Raw genomic sequence first — 22,140 nt, forward strand, 5'->3', positions numbered from 1 at the left:
GTGTCTCTACAGAGTCAGCTCAGACACCCTTCAGGTTCTGCATTTAATCCTAAAGTTGGACTTCTCTTGACTCAAATCCCATTCACAACTGGCACAATTCCATTTGCTGATTCAAAAGGGGGAAAGAGGTTTTGAAAAGGCTTATAACAAAGGCTCATAAGCCTTACAGATCAAACAGCTCTTAAAGAACAACATTTTGATGAGTTAAGTGTAAAAGAACCAGAAACATACGGATTAAATTCCCCTTGAAATTTGAATGCATTTAAAAATTAAAGGGAAAAGCACTTGGCAGAATGCATTGGGGCCCTTTGCTGAATCTAAAACATTTAGAAAAACAGCGCGAGACATCTCGCCCAAATGAGGCAGCTCCCAGTTTCTATCTGGCTTCTGTTAAGTGCTACTTTTTTCCCCCCCATGTCTCTTAGGAGACCATCTCAGATCCCCAGTTCCCCTCCGTCTCTTCTCCCTTGACGGCTAATTGCTAATTAGTAAGATATTTGTGCTGGAAGAAGCAGTTCATTTTTGAAATGGCCAGAGCCTACCGTCATTCAGCAGCACTCACTCAGCTCCCCACTCGGGTGGGCGAGTGCCTCACAGCAGCGGCCCTCAGCAGCTTGGAGGGAGGCTCTGGTCCCCTTTGGGGGGCATGCTAAGTCCCCGGCCATTGATTTGCTGAGGGATAAGGCCCCGTGCCAATGAGTGCCAGCTCCCTATACCCTGAGCCAGCCTCACCAGACCATGCAGCCCTCATTTGGAATTCTTGAGAGATAAAGCCTATGTCGAAGAGCCACACGCAGAGATTAAACTGGATTTACCAGGGAGACAAAATAGTGTTAGACTTAATGTGTCTATTTGGCCTGCCTGGGTGGTCCTGTGTAGTGGTCTTCAAAAGTTTACACATTATTCCAAGCAGGGGGCGATCCCGTCACATGGGGGAAGGAGATAGGTGTCCTTCCATTTGTATTTATTTCTAGTGTATCCTTTTTACATTTCTTTTTTGGTGAATTTCGTTTTTGATCATTTGCTCAATATATATTAGCATAACAGATACTTGACTTGTTAATGAATATATATATATGTATGTATATATATATGTATGTATATATATATGTATATAAAATGGATAATACACAAATTATATGTATATGTATGGGTGGTTTTTTAAAATTGTTGTTCTTTTGTATGGTTTGTTTTTCTATTGGTTGACGTAAGCAATCAAAAAACTTTTAGAGACCACTTTCTGGTCAACAGAGTGTTAGCTTTCAAAAGGGCAGATCTTGGCTTCAATTCTGCCTCTGCCACTTACCAGCCAGATCTGACCTTGAGGAAGCTTCTCCAGGTCTTTCTTTCCTCCTCAGTACAATGAGAACTTGACCATCTCTGAAGGTTGTGGTAGTGTAGAGCGTGGTTTGGAAAACAGTTGAATCCGATGTACTGGCACAGTTCCTGGCTTATAAGGGCTCAGCAAATGTCAGCTGCTACGGTGTTTTCTTCTTGCTGTTTCAATTTCGCACACATGCATTCTCTGAGAACTCCGGACTTTTACTGAAATCATCCAGTAAATGGAAACAATATACATTATGCGTGGTCGTTCCGAATCAGAGAGGATTGAACGTGATAGAGTTTAATTATCTCAGTTTGTCATCAGCTTCATCAATCGATGTTTATAAAGCTTCTGATAAGCAAGGACAATTTCTCAGCTTTTTCCCACTTTCTCTGAGGGTCTAGACCAGTTCATGCTGGGTTTTTTCATGTGTTATCAACAAGTCCATGGGACTGGCAACTGACTATGACAGATACTCAGGTAGGGGTTCAGGGTAGATCATCAACACTGGTTTCTCGTGTCCGTTGAAATAAAGACAGCAGCTTCAGCTTGCCAATGGCTTACAGAAATCCTCTCTCGAGGAGATATGAAAGGCAGAGAACTGCAGTCCACCCAGAATCGTTCAAGAACCTCTACCGTGTTTTAGAACAAAACTGCCAAGCAAATGTGAGGGATAACAAAGATATGGGTGATAAGAACAACATCAAAAACAACCCTTGGGTGCCTGGGTGGTTCAGTTGGTTCATCTCCCAACTCTTAATATAGGTTCAGGTTGTGATCTCAGGGCCGTGGGATCGAGCCCCGAGTCGGGCTCTGTGCTGAGCTCAGAGTCTGCTTGGGATTCTCTCTCTCCCTCTCTTTTTTCCCCTCCCCCCCACTCATGTACACTCTCTCTAAAAAATAATAAATAAATAAATAAATAAATAAATAAATCTTATTAAAAAAAAAAAAACAACTGACAATAGGATGTGATGAACATGGTGGCAAGTTCTACTGGTTCACAAAATCGTGTTTACTCATCCAGGTAATCCTATTGGATAAGGATTGCTATTAATGAACTTACAAATGAGGACACAGAGGTTGAGCAGATAATGCCAGACTCCTTGGAAAATGTGCCTCAGAACTGTTGAATCACTATCTTGTATACCTGAAGCTAATGTGACACTATTAACATACTGGAATTAAAATTAAAAACTTTGAAAAATTAAAAAAAAATTAAAAAGACATGAAAGATGGTAGGTGCTGAATCGTGGGTTTGGACATGATTGACAAAAAAAATAACTGAAAATATTTTAACAAAATATCTAAAATTCTGTAAAGATTTATATTTAAAAGTATAGAGGTATATATGTAAACATTATTAGAAAAGGGAAAGGGCCTAACAATGCTTTCATAGGGATATTACAATCATAAGGAATATGAACAAAGAAGAAGAAGAGAAGAAAGATGGGTCCCAAAACATGAGTTCATATCCCAAACCCTGTCATCCCTCGCAACAAATCATACCCGACTAACTGTAAATTATTCTTTCACAAATTATCTTGCTTCCACATAGAGCTTACTGCCAACAAAAATTATTTCGTCAACTCATTTTCTTTCTCACTTTTCTGTTTCCCTACCCCCTACCGAGCAGCTTGCCACCCTGGCGTTGGCCCATGCCTTCTACGTAGCTGGCCCTCCACGAGTCATGGTGGTGATTTATGGTTTCTTTCTCCAACCTTGGACCTCCATGGGGAGCAACTAGAGCTTGCGGTCTAAGTGTAAGCAAATGAAGTTTTATTGGAACACCGTCATGCCTGTTTGATTGCACATTATCCATAGCTGCTTCTGTGCTCAATGGCAGAGCTCACTAGTTACAGCAGAGACCATGTAGCCACAAAGCCTAAAGTATTTCCTACTTATCTGGCCCTTGATCGAAAAGTCTGTTGACCCTTGGTGCAACAATAGTCAAGCAGAAGTTATAGAAGAAGAAAAGAAATATTTAGCAAGCAGGACTGTTGCTCGCAACACACTTAACTTGTAGGACAGCAGTTTCTACAATGCATACTCATTAAGCAGATTAATGCAGCTACTTAGCATGTAATGTATGGGGTAATCAATACTATTGTGTCTGTTGTTTTAAAAAAAGAAGTGATGAGAGCATGTCATTGATTCCATACTCACCGATGCTACCAACATTTACCTTCGTTCAGGTAAATGCCACAAAGATAAAGGTTACCTATTGCATAAGAAGAATTAGATTTTCAGCCAATTCTCAGTCATTTCAAGGCAGACTGAGACCTTTGCTGTGCTTTCTTTTCTCTCCGGATTCCCAACTTTAGGTGTTTCACTTTTTCTTCAGACTTTCAGGGGGAGGGAAGGGGTTGGAAAGAGTCATCCTTTAAGCATTCATAAACATTTCTGGAAAAAGACTGTGTGCTTAGAACAAAATATATTTAGAAATAATGAATAAAACTTTATTTTTAGATTTCTGTGTAGACTGCAATTATCTATACTCTCCTGGCTAAGAATAGCTTGGAAAATCCAGAGCTGTTTGGAGATGACAGGTCTTTGTTTGAAACCCAGAGCATCAGAAATTCTCTTCTTCCTTAGATGTACATGTGTATCAAACAACCAATAAAAGAGAAAATCCTTCACTATCCTAAGAAATGCAATATTAAGCAGGGAATGCCATTGGAAGGCGATGAGACACCGAGTGTGGAGCTTTTGCTGTGCTTTCACCAAAAATCCTGTTTTACCTCAGTTTTACAAAATACATGCTCACATTTTCATGTTTATGAATTAGAAATGTATCTTATAATCTGTATGTGCATGTAACATGGTATACCCATCTTCCCACTTCTCCCGACCCCCAGCAGCTGTTCTTAAATTGACAACACCTTACAGCTATGGCCCCTTCAAATCAACAAAATATCTTTTCCTGGGAACCAAAAGTGAGTGGTGGATAGCCACGTTTCACAAAATAGCTTCTCTGAAATGAACCCCTGCTGCTGATATAACAGCTCTAAGATGTCGAGCCCCCTATTTCTTCACAAGCCCTAACTGCTGAGACAGGCTTCTCCACCCACCTGTCTGATGTCCCCTCATGGGCAGGGATGGCACCCTGAAAAAAACCACAGCCAAATCTCTCACAAACCAAGCCTGTGGCCACCAGTGCCAAAGAGTCTCCAAGCCAGTCATGGGTTTCATTCCCTTGTGCCCTTTTGCTTCTAAAGACCTACCAAGTTCGTTCTATAACAAAAGCCACTGAGTCTGCACATTGTTTTCCAAACAACCCATTATCCCGTGGCCTATTGCAAAATTAGTTGAGGGAGAATCTGTGTGGAGAGATAAATCTTTCAGTGACATTTCAAGACTCATCTACAGCCAATTAGAAGGGCCACTGGGACACTGGCCTGATAGCACACATTCAAATCATGTCAATCTCCCCCAAAGTCCTTCAAGAAACCTCTTGGCAGACCTGCAGGGTTCTCCGCAGTCCTGACTTGATGGGGGAGCAGGTGCGCGTATCAAAGGCAGGCCTATCAAACTCAGAACAGGCTCGTGGCCAGAGATGAGCTTCCTAAAGAAACAGAGAATGGAATCCTGAGACCGTGGACAGTAAAAAGCTTTTACGGGAGGAATGGCTCCTTAGCCCCAGCACTTACTTTGGCCTCTGAATGCAGCCCTGGGCCCCACAGGAGCCTGGACTACTGGACAGATGAATTAATGGTGCTTTATTTCCAAACTGAATTGGCCTTAATGGTTAGCTTGGTGAATTTCTTCATAGGGTTTTGACCTGCAGTTTTTAAGGACTGCTCCAGGTCAGGGCATTTTGAATCTCTTCCTTCCCTATTTAAGTGGCCCTATATTCCTCGTGTACCTTTTCTGGAGAGCGGGTGAAGCCATCTCTCCCTTTTTCAATATTCATAGCCTGCAATTTCCAAGGCTCATTGTTATCAGAGGAGCTGGATACTTTGCAAACTTGTTACGACTAATACAATGCACCACTGATGCCGCTGATATCAGCAAATCATCACAGAGCATTGCTTCCTTAAGTCACGTAACATTCCCATAGAGAATGACGTACCTCTGCTCCCATTTCTCTAGTTGGATAAACTGAGACCCAGGGAAGACGTGTACATGCCCAGGGTCTCCAAAATAAATAAAAGTAATTTACTTTCTTTAGATTCTCTTCACAAATACAAAACTTCCCATTGTGGCTTCCTATTAATAATTCAGAAGGCCACTTAAGTCAGAAACCCTGGGCCTAGAGAAGTGCCAAACTCTCTTTTCTCTCGCCAGTGACACTCAGCCCCAGGGGTCCCCCAAACAAGTGGACCCAGCACACTGCTCAGCTGGGAGGTTCAGCGGCTGCAGGCAGTGTGCCAGAGGGCCGGACTCACACTGGCCTCATTTTTCAGAAATGACACCATCTTCTGATCTGTTCGGATCTGGCTAGAGAGTAACTTTCGGAAAGTGTTCATCAGAAACTTGTTCTTCTCCCAGAAGAGTTCCCAGGAGAGAGCTTCTGGTCCTCTCAGCAGTAAAAGAAAAGCACCCCCTCCCCACGATCCACACACATGCCCTGCAGTGCCAAGAAAATGATCATGTAAAAGAAAAAAACCAGAGACCCATAGAGACCGCCACGGGTCTCTCCTGGGGAGGTGGCAAGGAGATGTGTATCCACAGCATTCTTTCACAGAAATGGGCCTCCTGTCTTCTGTAAAACTGAAAATAAGGATGATAACAAGAAAGATTTATCGGGGTTTGAAAGGAAGTTCTGACATTACCGTAATGGCATCTCTCCGTTCACATCTCCATTTCGTACTTCTCTGAAAACATAGCTAAAGGGAACTATTCTTGCCCCGTGGTTCACAACAGTCGGATTGCCCGAGCTAGCACATACTTTCTCAAAACTTGGTTAATTACTCATCAACAGAAATACCAAAAGCAACAAAGCAGCTTTGTGCATATGTGTTTGAGAACCCTTATTGTTCTAAGAGACTCCTAATTATATGTTTCCTCTGGTATCCCCCCCCCCTACCCCTCCCTACTTCCCTACGGGAGACTGAGTAACACAATCGAAGAAGGTTCTAAAGAGGCTTGTCATATCCTGGGGTTTACATACATGGGAGTCAAAAGGCAGTGATGTTAATGTTGTTTTACAGTATGCCGACTGCTTGGGGGGTTCGCAGCCATCTGTGTGCCTTAACCCTTTTTCTAAGTCAGGGGAGGGGCTGGGGTCGGCTCACTCACGGAGTTACTCAGCCTTATCACTCTCTCTTACTCTCCCTCGTCATTGATGTGGGGCCAGCAGGCATCCGTTATTAGAGGGAACCATATGGAGGGGCCGAGGGCAAGCTACCCCAAGATGGGCCACTTTGGCATGCAGATTATTTCTAGCTGAAATCAGCAATCAAGTCCCAAAAGACTCAGGAAAGAAAAAAAAATTGAACTTTCCCCACCCGTGAAATACCTAAAAGAATTCAGCGAGAGGACGTGCTCCAGGAAGGGAGCTGTCACCACAGATGACTACGGTATGTCATGAAGTAGCTGTGGTAGACAGCCTAGCACGGCCTATCAGCGGCCTCCACGTGCCACTGCTTCTAAATGGCCCAGCCAACATGTATGTACCAAACCTCTACTCTTTTTCACCTTCCTGTGAATTGTATTCCTTCCCTCTGAAGTCTCAGACCCTTACCCTTTTTCCATAGCTCGGGATGACATATATACCTCATTTTGCCCGGAATTTCACCTCTGAATGGATTCCCAGTATGTACAGAATTAAATTTGATTTTCTCCTGTTAATCTGTCTCATGTCAACTTAATTCTTAGTCCAGTTATGAGAACACTGAAGGGCAGTATATTTTCCCCCCTGAGGTCTCCAAGAGTTGACTCTAGATTATCCAGGTGGGTGTGAGTTTACAAACACGGAAGATTTTATTAGATCCACATTCTAGACTCCTACTACAAGACTATTTCTACTGATAGACGAGCTGGCTACCATATAAATGAGGTGGTATTTGTGAATCACTGTGAACATTCTTTTGATTCTGATGAACACTATGGACTCTAATTTCAGAAAAAAATGCAGGTGCTCTCTCCCAATCTCTCTCCCTCCCTTCCTCCCTCTCTCTCTCTCTCTCTCACACACACACACACACACACACACACAAACATACATGCACACCAAGCATATAAATCTGGGAAGCTTGTGGACCTCCTGAAGCTCATCTGGTTCCAACAGGCCCAGTGAATAAACCTCATTTTATTAGAAGTTTCACTTCCAGCATGTTCTTTCCCCCACAGTCCCATTATAACCATGTCTAATGGATTTTAATGTCTCTTTAATTGTCTTGTACTTCAATCAGATGATTTCCTCCCTGGTTTGAGGATAGCAGTCTACTACCACAGTATTTCATTGTAATCTGCACACATGCATCAAGCACCCGTTATAAGTAAGCATTCTGGCACCCCTGTGATGGTCACTTTTATGTGTCAACTTAACTAGGGATATGGCCTAGTTATTCATGCCAACAGACATGCTGTTGTTATCGATGTGATTCATGTTTAAAAATCATCTGACTTTGAGTAGATCATCCTAGATAATCTGAATGAGCCTCACCTAATCAGTTGGAAGGCCCCAAGAGCAGGGCTGAGACTTTGGGGAAGAAAAAGAATCCCACTACAGACAGCAGCTTCAACTCATGCCAGGAACTTCTAGCCTGCTCTTCCTGATGTTCTGCTGTATGGACCTTGGATGTCCCCAGCCAACCCCTACAATCACGTGAGTCTAGTACTGGCTCCTTTGTATAAACTTTGACTAACACAGATTGGGTACCAAAAGGTTAGGCGCTGTTAGAACAGTTACCCAAATATGTGAAGCTGGCCTTGGACTTGGATAATGAGTAGAGTCTGGAAGAATTCTTAGGCACAAGACAGAAAAAGCCTTCATTTACTTAAACAGATTATTAGTAGAAATACAGACCGTACAGGAACTTTTGGTGACATCTCAGAAGGAAATGAGTAACATGTATTGGAAACTGGAGAAAAGACGGTACTCACTAGATAGTGGCAGAAAATGTGGTTGAATTTTGTCCTGCACTTAGTGGAAAGCAGAATTTGTACGTTTTGAACTTGGATATTTAGCTGAGGAGATTCCCAAGCAAGGTGTGGGAGACATGACCTGGTTTTTAACTCCTGCCTGTAGCAAAATACAATAGGAAAAAGACAGATTGAGGGGAAGAAGTGTTAAAAAATTATGATGATTTGAAAAATTCTTAGCCTATTTAAATTGCAAAAGATGCTTAATTTAGGAGATTCACCGGAAAATGTGCTCTGAAAAGAAGACCAAGCACGCGACTGGGCAACCTTTGGTAAGCACTAAAGGTATCAAGTGTACGACCCATAGATCCACTCAGCAGTATCTGCGGAAACCAGGATTAAGGGCGGGATTCTCTAGGAACGTTCTGTGAGAGATGTTTTTGCCTACTAGAATGAATACCCATGATATACATAGGAGACCCATGAAGTTTTGAGAAAAGTATAAAGAAGAAATATTGCCAGCTTAGATGGAAAAGGAGGGAATGACCTGAAAAAATAAAAGAAAGCTTCTGGGCTCCCAAAATTCTACAGATAGGATATAGGCTAATAAAACTACTGCACTGCAAACATGAACAATCCTTCAAGAAAAGGGAAGGCTGACTCTGAGAGCTGAGCTTTGGGCCCACAGTGTGAAGACAAGCCACAGAGAATTATTCCCAGTCCTTGCATCTTAATGGAATGTACCCTGCTGGATTTTTGAAAGTGCTCTGAACTGGTGACACTTTCCTTCCTTGAGTTTTCTCCCATCTGGAATAAGAATATTATAGAATGTCTATCCCATGCTTGTGCTACCACTGCATTTTGGAAACAGACCTTTTCTACTTTCACAGGTACACAGATAGCGAGGAATTTTGTCTCAGGATAGATCATACCCAGAGCGTTGCCCATCAGAGGATGAATGATTAGATATAGATGATGAAATTTGGGACTTTGGAGGCTGACAATATTTACATGTGATTTCTGAGCTGAGTTGACACAGTAATGGTTTGAGAAATTTGGGGGTGCCAGAATAGGGTGGTGGGTGTATTCTGCATTTGGAATTGATGTGAATCTTTGGGGGCCTCGGTGCAGATTCTGGTAGGATGGAAAATATGCTCCTGAAAGATATCTGCATCCCAATCCCTGGAACCTGTAGATGTAAGATTATTTGGGGGAGGGTGGGAAGAAAGATCTCTGCAGATGTAAGTAAGTTAAGGATCTTGATGGGGACATTATCCTGAATTATCCAGGTGGGCACTAAATGCAACGATATGCATCCCCATGAGAGGAAGGCAGAGGAAGATCTGAACATACAGAGAAGAGAAGGGAATGTGAAGATGGAGCAGAGACATTAAAAGACTCTGGTCTTGAAGACTCAAGCAATACAGCTGCAAGCCAAAGAACAGTGGTAGCCCCCAGAGGTCAAAAGAGGCAATGAAAGGATTTCTCCTAGAGACCTTGAAGGGAGCATCGCCCTGCTAACAAAACATTAGTTTCAGGGCCGTAAAACTGATTCTGGACTTCTGAGCTCCTGAGCTATGAGAGAATACATTTATGACATTTTAAGTAACCAAGCATGTGGTCATTTGTTATAGTGGCCACAGGAAACCAACACGGACTCCATACAAAACTAAGATGAAAAAGTGATAACCTCCTTCCAAGAGCTCAGAACCCACAGAGGCTGAATATTTGATCACTGTAACACAGGGCTGACAACAACAGAGTCAAATGAAGTGTGAAGGACCTGGAACTGTTCTTTGGGTGCAGAGGATTGAGAAAGGGTTCACAGAAAGCAGAGTGTATGAGATGAGAAGGAGAAGTAAAAGCATAGAAATGATTAGTGTGTTCTAAGAAGACTCTGTTGAACATGGAAGAACCATTAAATTCATGGTTCTGAGCGGGAACAGTACTGACTACAAGATACAATTAGAATGCCACAGCATTTTTCACAGAACTAGAACAAATAATAGTAAAATGTGTCTGGAACCACAGAAGACCCCAAATAGACAAAGCAATACTGAGAAAGAAGAACAAATCTAGAAGTATCATAATTCCAGATTTCAAGATATACTACAAAGCTGTAGAAATGAAAACAGTATGGTATTGGCACAAAAATAGGCAACAGAGATCAACAGAACAGAACAGAGAGTCCGGAAATAAACCCACACTTTTATGGTCAATTTAACTATAACAAAGGACACAAAAATGTACACTGTGGAAAAGACAGTCTCTTCAACAAATGGGGCTGGGAAAACTGGACAGCAACATGCAAAACAATGGAACTGGACCACCTTCTAACACCATACACAAAAATGGATTAAAGACCTAGATATGAGACCTAAAACCATAGAATCCTAGAAGAAAGTATAGGCAATAATTTTTTTGACACCAGCTGTAGCAGCATTTTTCTACATCTGTTTCCTAAGGCAAGAAAAACAAAAGCAAAAATAAAGTACTGGGACTACATCAAAATAAAAACTTTTGCATAGTGAAGGACACCATCAAGAAAACCAAAAGGCAACCTACTGAGTGGGACAAGATATTTGCAAGTGATATATCCAATAAGGGATTAATATTCAAAATATACAAATAACTTATACAACTCAATATCAAGAAAAAAGAAAAAAACCAATCTGATTGGAAAATGGGCCAAGGACCTGAATAGACATTTCTCCAGAGAAGACATCCAGATGGCCAACAGGCACATGAAAAGATGCTCAGTATCACTAATTATTAGGAAAATGCAAATCAAAACCACAATGAGATATTACCTCACAACTGTCAGAATGGCTAGAATCAAAGACAAGAAGTAACAAACACTGGTAAGAGAAAAGAACTCTGGGGGGGGGGGAGATAAATTGGTACAGACACTCTGAAAAACAGTATGGAACTTCCTCAAAAAATTAAAAATAGAACTACCACGCGATCCAATAATTCCACTACTAGACATACACCCAAATAAAATGAAAACACTAATTTGAAAATATATATGCACCCCTATGTTTACCGTAGCATTATTTACAATAGTGAAGATACGGAAGTAACCTAAGCGTCCATCGATAGATAAATGGATAAAGAAGTTATGCTATATGTAAATACCATGGAATATTACTTAGCCATAAAAAGGATGAGATCTTGCATTTGTGATAACATGGATGGAACTAGAGGATAGTATACTTATTATGCAAAATAAGGCAGGCTGAGAAAGACAAATACATTATGATTTCACTCACATGTGGAATCTAAAAGAAAACAAACGAATAAACAAAAAACAGAATCAGACCTATAAATGCAGGGAACAAACTGATGGTGGCCAGAGGGAATGTGGGTGGGGGATGGGCAAAATGGGTGAAGGGGAGTGGGAGATACAGACTTCCAGGTATGGGATGGTAAGTATGGAGATGAAAGGCACAGCACAGGGGATAGAGTCCGTGGTATTTAACAGTGTTCTACGGTGACAGGTGCGCGATACGCTTGTGGTGTGCATAGCCTAACATACAGACATGTCGAGTCTCTACGGTGTACGCCTGAAACTAATCTAACGTGTGTGTCAACTATACTCAAATAAAACAAAGTAAATAAATATAAAAAAATTTAAAAGATGAATTTCTAAAAATTCGGGTGTCACAGCAGGTATCCTCTTAGAGGCATTCTATTGATTTTGAAATGGTGCTTCATGTGAAACAAGGAAAATTACACAAATATTGAGAACAACTGGTGTAGCCTACACCCCCACCCCTACTTTACATTGGAGAAGAGAGACACAGACTTTCCATGAATGCATGGGCAGAGGTGAAGAAAGGCAGTACGGTAAGGTGGTGAACGCAGCACAGGAAAGTCACGGAACCTTTCTGAGTTCAGCATACCCAATGGTGGTAAGAGCATCTGCCTCACCCGGTTGGTAGAATAATGAACTACTGTTCGTCACACACCTCCATAGTTTCATGAACTTAATTCAGTGCTCACTAATAGTAAGGAAGCAAGCGGGGAACTCAGGACAATTACCTAGGCTCCCGAGCCTACACTCTTTCCCTGAGAGGCTGGAAAAGTTAGGCTCGCTTCAGAATTGTGAAGTTCCCGAATGACAGACCGAGGGCTTTGGCCTTCATGACATGAGGTGGAATCCATCGAGAGATTTTAAAATATGAACTAATGCAACCTCTTCCATGTTCTAGACAGACAGTTGTCTGGTGGCAGAAAGACAGAGTCAAACATCAGCGAGGAAGAAGCCAGTCTGGAACCTGCTGCAAGAGATCCCAGGAAGGAGATAATGAGGCCCCGAAGAACGATGGAGATAGTACAGGAAAGCGCATTTTCAAATACTGTGTCTTTCTAACTTGGAGGCAGAACAGTGGCCAGGCATGTAGGATGACTCAACGGCAGGAAGATGTGTGTCTGTGCTGGTGAAGTGTGGGGGGCAGCCTAATTATGCAAGGCTACTCCAGAAAGGACATCTGAGCTTGGCATCTCTTCCGAAGGAGTTGGTTAAGAAATGCCACAATGTTCAATGGCTGGGATGTATATAATGTTTACAGAGCCTGCCTTTCAGGATTCCTAAGGATCCTGACGGCCAGCTGCAAATGTTTTTCCAAGAGTCCTACACCCTGTGCTCTCATGCAGCTAGGCCAGGGGGTGCGCGCAACTCCCTAACTGCTTCCTTCAAGAGCAGAGACAAATGTGTTCTTAGAATTCTAGCATGTGTGCACATCCTTGCAGGTATGACAATGAATCCATAATGCCCTGCATTTCATAACTAAGCAGAAATGCAGAAACACACGCCCTGGATCATGTTCCAGAATGTGAATGAAATGCCGTGGTTTCTTGAAATGTTCATCTATGTGAAATAGGGAGGTATGATGTTCTGACCCCTGACCCAGGGTGGTGGTCACTTATGCTGCCTTCCCCGTGGAAAGTAAAGTCGTTAGCCTGAAGAAAGACGAAATGGGAGGGTACCATGTGGCTCAAAGAGTAAAGATCTGTTCTCCTCTGCCTGCTCCTTTAGCTATTTTCAGGTTTATTTCCTGCACTGTGTTATCCAGGGCTTTAGTGAAGCTCATTTTAAATCATCCAAAACCTGTGTCTTCAAATCCTTTCCCTTGAAGAAGTCGCTACATTGTGGGAGGCCTCACCATTAACTCTTCATTCCTGACAGTCACCTTGAGCTTGTCTTTGCTCGGTTCCCTCTCGTTATTCACGCTTGTACCTTTTAGAAAATGAGAGATGGTATTTGATGTCTACGTCCTGTTTCCATCTGGGTAACTCATGGCTAACCTAACTGCAATTTAGTGTGTATGTGTGTGTGTGTACACATATACCTTCATACACACACATATGTATACATAGGTACAAGTCAGGCACATGTTTAGATAGTTACAGATGATAGAAATACAGATAGCTACAGACTGATAGGGTATGGGTAGAGATCCCATAGATGGGATTTGTTTCTGGAGAAAAATAGCGTTTTAGCAGCGGCCTGTACAGGTTCTTAAAAATAGTGTGTATGGGGCACCTGGGTGGCACAGCGGTTAAGCGTCTGCCTTCGGCTCAGGGCGTGATCCCGGCGTTCTGGGATCGAGCCCCACATCGGGCTCCTCTGCTATGAGCCTGCTTCTTCCTCTCCCACTCCCCCTGCTGTGTTCCCTCTCTCGCTGGCTGTCTCTATCTCTGTCAAATAAATAAAATCTTTTAAAAAAATAGTGTGTAACTCACAGAAGACTAATAAGCTCTTAGAAATAAGCTTTTCTTCTCCTCCCCCTTTCTTTCTCCCATATTTCCCTTCCTCGTGCCTCTCATGCTCTCTTCGTCATACGCTTGTCCAACCTGACCTCCCTCCTCCACCCTCTTCCATGTCCTTCACATTGCAGTTGAGCTAACCAAGCTGCCCCACAGCGCCTGCGACAGAACATTCTGCTCCCTAAACGCACGCTGCTTCTTCGGGACCTTCAGTGATTTCCACCTGGGTGTGACTCTGCAGAGAGGACCGGAAGTTTAGAGCAGGTAGAGATGGAGAGCGGGGCTGCTTTATCACAAGCACTATGCTTGACCCCTTTCTTTCAAAGGCTGTGAAGTGGGAGACTCACCTAAGAGGGTTTCGAATTGTGCGTCCTCTCCAGACAATGCCTGGGAGGCAGGAGAAAATGTCACTTCAGTTCCTCGCCTGCTCTGGCCGCTGTGAAACTGAGCCAATGATCCAAGGAAATTTGGACGATGAGCCATTCCCCCTCCATCCTCCATCATTGCGATATGAAAATCGTGTCAAATGACCGAAGTCCAACTCTGAAATAACTGAATAATTAGGGCATAGAGGGGGTGGGGAGAGACTCGGTTCCGTGCGTTTATCAGTCCCCACTGGATCAGGGGCTCCCCAAAGAGGGTACTATACAACTGGGGTTCACCTTCGCTGTAACCACTCTGTATCAGCTTTCCCGTCGGCCACTCTCTGGCCCTCCACCCCCTCATTAATAAAACAAGGCCTCTCACTAAATGATTTTGTAGGGCCTTTTCATCCCCAACCCTCCGGGATTATGACACTTCTGGAAGAATCACTGCCTTTCCGTGACTTACGGCGGTGTTCTGTCCACCTTTCTCCCAGGCTTCCGGAGACCATACATTTCATTCTGGCCAACTTCCAACTCCAGCTTTTCCATGGCTTCCCTGTAAGGCGATTTTGCAACTGGTACCTGCCCCCGCTAGGTAGGGCCCTCCCTGTGCTTCCCTTTCCAATGCTCAACCCATCCTGCCGGGCATCCACTCCCACACATCCATAAGACACTGAGAGCCTTGGATTTCGGTTTCTCTGTCTAATTCACTCTGTGGAGTTTTTCCTATTCAATAAAGGACTTCATTTCTATTGACTCGCAAAGACCACACATTTCACGTGCAGCCAAAACAAATCAATGTCACATGAGCCAAATAAATCCTTCTAACTACTCCAAAGAGCTAATGATTCTGAAGTCTTCTCACTATCTCTATTTGAGACTGGTTACATCCTCTGTGACCACAAGAATATCTAAAATACTGCTACTATGTAAACTGGACATGTTCAAAATATGTTTTTGGAGGGAAAAGCCCTTTTAGAAAGATTTCCCTCACTGCAAGGTGCATCCCATTTCACTCCTTAGCCCTCCAAAGCACAACGCTCTCTCCAGCCACATTTTTTGAGAAACTTGATTCTTAGGAAAAGTTCTTTTAATAACATCCAAATTTGTCAGACATTCAGAACTGGACCATTAAAATAGTTGCTTTAGAGTGAGTTCGAGGGATTTTCACTTTGCTGCTTGGAACTAGCTGGGTGAGCACCTGCCAAGTCTATTCTTGGCTCTGGTTTGCCTGATTAGCCCCTCACTTTTCTAAGCTCGAAAATATAAAAACAAACAGATAAAAATTACTATGTGACACTGTTCCTCTTTCATGCTCTGCTGGAACATCTTGAGGCAGCTTTACTGTTACTGACCTCGGGGTAATTTTTTTGCACCTGGGGTGGTAAATTACTTCCAGGTGAGGCAAAACCAGATGGCCTCAACTTTCCTGGAGTTGATTAAAATGATTGTACCTGCTTCAGAACTCTACTAATCAAACACCGTGGTTTGATTTACCATGGTAACGTCTCAGCCAGCGGCTTCTGCACTGTTAGTGGAAGATGTCGAATCTACCAATTAAAACTAGCAAATGATACCCCCTATCTGATACACACACACACACACACACACACGCACGCATGCACGCACACACACACATCACTTTATTCTAAGTGCTTGCACAGAGCCAGCTGCTGCCGAACAAAAGGAAAAAAAAATTTAATTATTTAAAAAATGGAGCTCCTACTTCGTGACATATAGAATAATAAAGCAAGTATGTCACCCTCCTGGCATGGTCTCTACTGCTGCACAAATACAGAAGATGCTTGAACTGTGTAATCGCCTTGGGCCTCATGTGACTTTCATCTCCGCTTGGCAAGAATACCCAATAACATAGGAGGAGGGCAATTTTCTCACTTATGAGTTATCAAATGTCTCCGAAGTTGGGCCTATGAATTCCATATTCTGTTATTATTGGATGCTATTAGATCGCCATGTATTTGCACTCTCTGGTTTGTAATTCAACACAATTCAATTTATTTCTGTTCAATTCAATTCGATTCAATCTAATTCAATTTAATTCAACACATTCATTAGCCACATACTCTATTAGGTGCAGGCTAGTATGAAAATTAGTGAAACACAACTCCTCCCTGCAAAGAACAGAAAACAATTTATCAGTCGGGGTTTGCGGGATCTTATGATTGCCACACGAAGCACGCTAGACGTCAGTGAGTATAACACCTAAGAGGCTGATAAGGACATCCAGATGACTGTGATGTATTGGCCATTCCATTAAAATGTACGCCGAAAATATGCTAAGGCTAAGCAAGATATTACTTATGTATGACACAGAATAGCTGATACTGCTCGGAGAGGCTTTCTTTTTACATCTATTTGTTTCTTAGATTATGAACTTATCTTAATGCACGACAATCTTGATTTCTTGAATAAAAACTGCAACTAGAATGGATATGTTTCTAAAGACAAAGGAAAAGAAGAAACAGGCAAAAAATCGTGCTGTAGCCCGACTCCATCTCCAATGCAGCATTAACAGTAAAACAAATAAAAATCTAGCGGCATTTTAGTGTTCATTCAGAAAATGCCATCTTAAAATCTCTTAGATCTTCATTATTTTTTCAACATAGCAAACGTGTTTGCTTTTGCAGATGCTTTAACACAAACACTCGCATTCCAGACCAATAAAAATAGCAATAGTTTGCAGTTATGACCGCTAACACCATTTGTAGACATGTAAAATCAAAAAAGATTAATCACACCATATGAAGCAGGCAATACACTGATTTCTAAATTATTCCGCAACCTCAGGTCTAGACCCTTCTGGAAGGAAAATCCTAGAAGCCTGCCATTGCACAAGAGATTGTATTTTCAAGGAAATCCAATGTAGTATATTACTTCTGTAACTGGAGTCAAAGTCCGCCTTTGGTTTCCACGAACAGTTTCCACCAATAACATGTGACAGGGTGAAATGTTTTCTGCATCACTCCCCACTCTCTATCTGCTTTACCAGTTTATCAGTAGCAAAAGCTATCTCCATCCACCTTACATCAGTAGAGAGTAGCAGTTCAAATATTTCACTTTCTCCTATTGCCTGTGTCCCATTAAACCTGGACACCCCCTTCCATTCACAGCACACTAGCATTTAAAATGTAGGAAGTCCTCATTCTAGGCTAGTCTCAAATAAGAAAACGAAAATTCTGCAGACAAGGTCTCCCTTCTCTGTGCTTTCTTAGGCCATCAGCCCTGAGTGCACTGGGTACAATGAGTCCTCCCTTTGCCTGTCCCCTGATCAGGAGGGGGCTTGTAATCAGACACTTAAATTGTAAAAGAACACCAGAACTAACCATCAGCCCAAGCTGCCGGGTTTGTTGTGTCTTCAGGAAGAAGTCCAAAGTCAAGGTGTGGTCGTCATGAGAAATGGGGTGACTGAGTGTTGGGCTGTGGAGGCAACAGCTCTACCACCAAACCGGAAGCCTGAGCCTCATGAGGAAGGAGACGTCCCTGCAGGGGACATATTGCTAGAGCTCTGGGCCTTTTCCAGGACTCTTGCAGAAGCTGCGAGGCATTGGTCTGGGGATCTTGGAAGACTACAGGTGTCTAGAGGAGACTCGGACCTGGATAAAATATGCATCCAGCTCCTAGCACTGCTGGACGTGCTCTGGAGAACCCACTGTAGAGAGAGAGAGCCCATGAGACAGTATGCGGTCTTGGGTCTGACTGGGGAATGGAGCCGGGGACCCACCGAGAGAGAAGGAAATAAAAAGGGGGGAATCCTTGACATGAACATCCTGAAGAACGAAACCAGACTCTAAGGTGAAGGCAAATTCATGAAGAGGTTCAAAGGACACATAAATGGATTCCCATGGGAACCAGTCACCTGGCATCTACCCCGGGGCACATCTGGATGCTTACTTTTTGTACACATCGGCCAGGCTTAGGAAGTGAGGTCTGGCCGACCAGTTCATGGGACTGGTATTTTTGAGATCAGAGTTCCGTTCTGGTAAATGCCCTCGACTTTCTGGGAAAGTCATCTGATAGGTCTAGTCTCTGGTTCTTCATTTTTTAAAATAAATGTGTGACGTGATCATCACACATTCCCTAAGGCCCTTCCCTGCGTTCCCTATTCTATCACTTGAGGGAGGCATCTTATCGTAGGCAGCTCAAGGTGCATAACAAAGGAGCACAGACTGGGCAGCTGGAATAATAGAAATCCATGTTCTCGGGGCGCCTGGGTGGCACAGCGGTTAATCATCTGCCTTCGGCTCAGGGCGTGATCCCGGCGTTACGGGATCGAGTCCCACATCAGGCTCTTCCGCTATGAGCCTGCTTCTTCCTCTCCCACTCCCCCTGCTTGTGTTCCCTCTCTCGCTGGCTGTCTCTCTCTGTCGAATAAATAAATAAAATCTTTAAAAAAAAAAAAAAAAGAAATCCATGTTCTCACACCTCTGGAGGCAAGAAACCGGAAATCAGGGCACTAGCGTGGTCAGGTTCCGGTGAGAGCCCACTTCTGACCTGCGAACAGCTGCCTTCCCACTGTGTCTATAGATAAACAGCCTCTCGTCAATCCCTGTGTGTGAGGTGAGAGCTCTCTCTGTTTCTCTCCTTATAAGGCCTCTAGTCGTAATTGATTAGATCCCCACTCTTATGACCTCATATAACCACGATTACCTCCTCAAAGTCCTATCCCCAAATACAGTCACATCGGGAGTTAGGGCTTCCACATATTGGGGGGGGGGGCGTAATTCTGTCTATTGGTCCCCTGAGAGGCAGCAGGCATTGATTCAGTGGTTCACCCCTCCTTTGTTGGGGCCAGACACTCGAGAGGTCACACGCTCAATCTTGGGGCAGTCACGGGGCCAGGTTGGCCATGAGGAAGTCAGGAGGCTCTGTGCTGTCAGGAGATGTACCACGGAACCCATGTTCCCAGCAGATCAGACCAGCCCACTTCTCCCCACTCCTCCAGAGAGGCAAGAACTGGAGAGGAATCAAGCGGGCAACTAAAAGGGAAGTTGGAAGTCAAGGGCCTGACTCTGAAGCATATGGACTATAAAAAGGCATAGGTATGGTCAAGGCAAGAAAAGAGCTGGAAAGCACCACACTGGGGATATATGAAATACGCATCTGAAATGCACAGATCACGTATCTATGACAGGTGAAAGGGTTCAAGCAACACCATTGAGATCTTGTGCCATGAACCCCTGGTTTGGGGATGTTTTGAGAGTCAGCACATCTCAGACACAGAGAAGACATGTTCTAGATTTACGTGGCTTCCTAGAGTCTCCACCTTCTGCCCAAATCCCCCAGCCCCAGACAAACACACAGAAAAGGAGAGAAAAGAAACATACTAAAAATAAGAACTTGAATAATCCTTGAATGATCAAAAGCAAAGCAACCACCAGGGGGAAGCTTACTGACCAAGGAATGGAGAGTATCACGGAAAGTGCCCATGCCAAGAGGTGGATGAAGTGGTCAGAACCCACATGGCATTAGTTACTCCACTGCAGTGGGAACAGCCAGACAGACAAAGTCTATGCCAAGTAGCAAGACATGGAGTGTCTGACTTAAGGCTGGAACAGTGAGTAATAGGGGATTGGGTCTAACATACAGGGAAGAGCTCTCAAGGCTGGTGATTAGGGGAGGATAAGAGGCCATCCACGGCCAGTGCCAAGCGCATTGCCCCACAGCAGCTTCCACTCCTTCCCCGTTTTAACTGAATACAACACACATCCCACAAGCAGCACCCCCTGCCCACCTCCTCCATCCAAATGCACATAGACTTGCCCCAGGCAGTTTAATGGGCATTCGCGCTTACAGATATGTGTTCAAGAATCACCGCATGATTCACAAAGACCAATATCATGAAATTCAAATGAAAACAAAGAAGCTCAACAGAGAGAAAAACTTGAGAAGAATCAGGGCTAAAAGAGCAATGAGAACCGGACTCTCTACGTTATTTTCATATATACAGAAAGATACAGAAAGGCACTGTGCTTATAAACAAGGAAAGGAATTATGAGATAAGCACAGAGGGTTATGGGGAAAAAATATCCACTTACAAATCTTGGAAATGAGAAACAAACACACTCAGGGCAATGGTCTTAGGTAAGTTACCAAGTGACCATGAGATGAGGTAGAGGCAGAGGAAAGAAAAAAATACAAAACACCCAAACAGTGAAAGAGTAGTCCGTGGCTCAACATTCTTAGTAAGAGGGAAAAATAAAATAAACTAGCTGAGAACGGACATAGGGATTCCAGGCCTACTTTAAGATTCAATTAAACTGTTTATTTAGAATTTACTACACGGGCAAGATTGCCCATACAAAATAAGTGTCGGGAGTTCCCTGATGGAGTTGGCCCAGAATAATAAGACCAAATGGAAGGGGAAACATGCAGTCCTAGCAGGATCTAGAAGTAGAGAGGAGAAGAATGAGGGTGATGCAGAATTTGGAGAAAAGGCAGCATACAACGGACACTACATGTTGCGGGGGGCGGGGGTGCAGGGGAAATGACAAGTATTTTTTTCAGAGATGTTTTCCTACAAACTGGACAATTTTGAAGATACAACTCCAATTCTTGAAAATGAAACACATAGTCGTGTCTATCTCATGAATTAGGAAACCTCATGGAACATTCTGGAAAAGGAGTGAGAGGATAAAAGATGCATCGCAGTATGGGTACAAATCTGCCATGAAATGGGGCAGGGAGAGGGTGGGCTGGGAGACCAGTAAGAGATTCTTGCGTTGCCACAGGACCTGGCTTAAAAACATGCACACGAGTAAAAAGAACCCAGAGTTATATGTGCATTCCTAGAAACTTAAAGAAGACAATTCAGTTCCAAAATGTACCACGTATTTTTGACTTAATCTTTGACAATATTTACTGCATTGTGCCTGTTTTTGTTTCTTTTTTCTTTTTCCATTCCCTTTTTCATTTCCTTCACAGATGAACACACAGTCAGACAGCTCAAGTGTGATAAGCACCCCACGGAGGCTAAACATTTGCTCTTTTGTGCACGCCTCATGATTTCCATCTTGGCCTCAACTGTGTGAAGTTTATGAAACCTATGCTTCTTATCACTGGTATCAGCATTTTCATTTTTCTGCCAGGGCAGAAGGCCATAAAATATTCAAACAGTCGTACAAATCCTACTATACTACCAAGCAGGCGAACTCCCGAAACAAAGCTGTTGGCTGGCCAGCAGCACTGCTGGGCGATGGCTCACTCATGGGGGGCCCACACAGAAACACGTTTGGGTTTGCATGGTTTCACTGGAGTTACTGCAGACCGTGGATTGTGCAAGAGTGGAAGGCACAAAGGTTGAGGATCAGCCTGGAGGTGTCAGACCTTGGCTAACAATGAGATTAGGGGCCCATCAAATGAGGAAATAACACCTTGGGGGGCACCTGGGGGGTGCAGTCCTTAAGTGTCTGCCTTCAGCTCAGGGCGTGATCCCAGTGTTCTGGGGTCGAGCCCCACATCAGGCTCCTCCGCTGGGAGCCTGCTTCTTCCTCTCCCACTCCCCCTGCTTGTGTTCCCTCTCTCGCTGGCTGTCTCTGTCAAATAAATAAAATCTTTAAAAAAAAAAAAAAAAAGAACACCTTGGGTTATAGAGTACAGGCCAGGGAGTTTGAGAAGAGCAAGACTGGGCTGTAG

At 43.4% G+C, this 22,140-nt stretch overlaps 1 protein-coding gene across 3 annotated transcripts in view; it reads right to left on the reverse strand.

Moving 5' to 3' along the window:
• NTM (neurotrimin) overlaps positions 1 to 22,140 on the reverse strand; it is a 658,310-nt gene that overhangs the window by 231,476 nt on the left and 404,694 nt on the right. The gene's annotated exons all lie outside the window — the stretch shown is intronic.

This window comes from Ursus maritimus, unplaced genomic scaffold (genome assembly GCF_017311325.1).
Source record: "Ursus maritimus isolate PB19 unplaced genomic scaffold, ASM1731132v1 scaffold_16, whole genome shotgun sequence".
Classification (NCBI taxonomy): domain Eukaryota; kingdom Metazoa; phylum Chordata; class Mammalia; order Carnivora; family Ursidae; genus Ursus; species Ursus maritimus.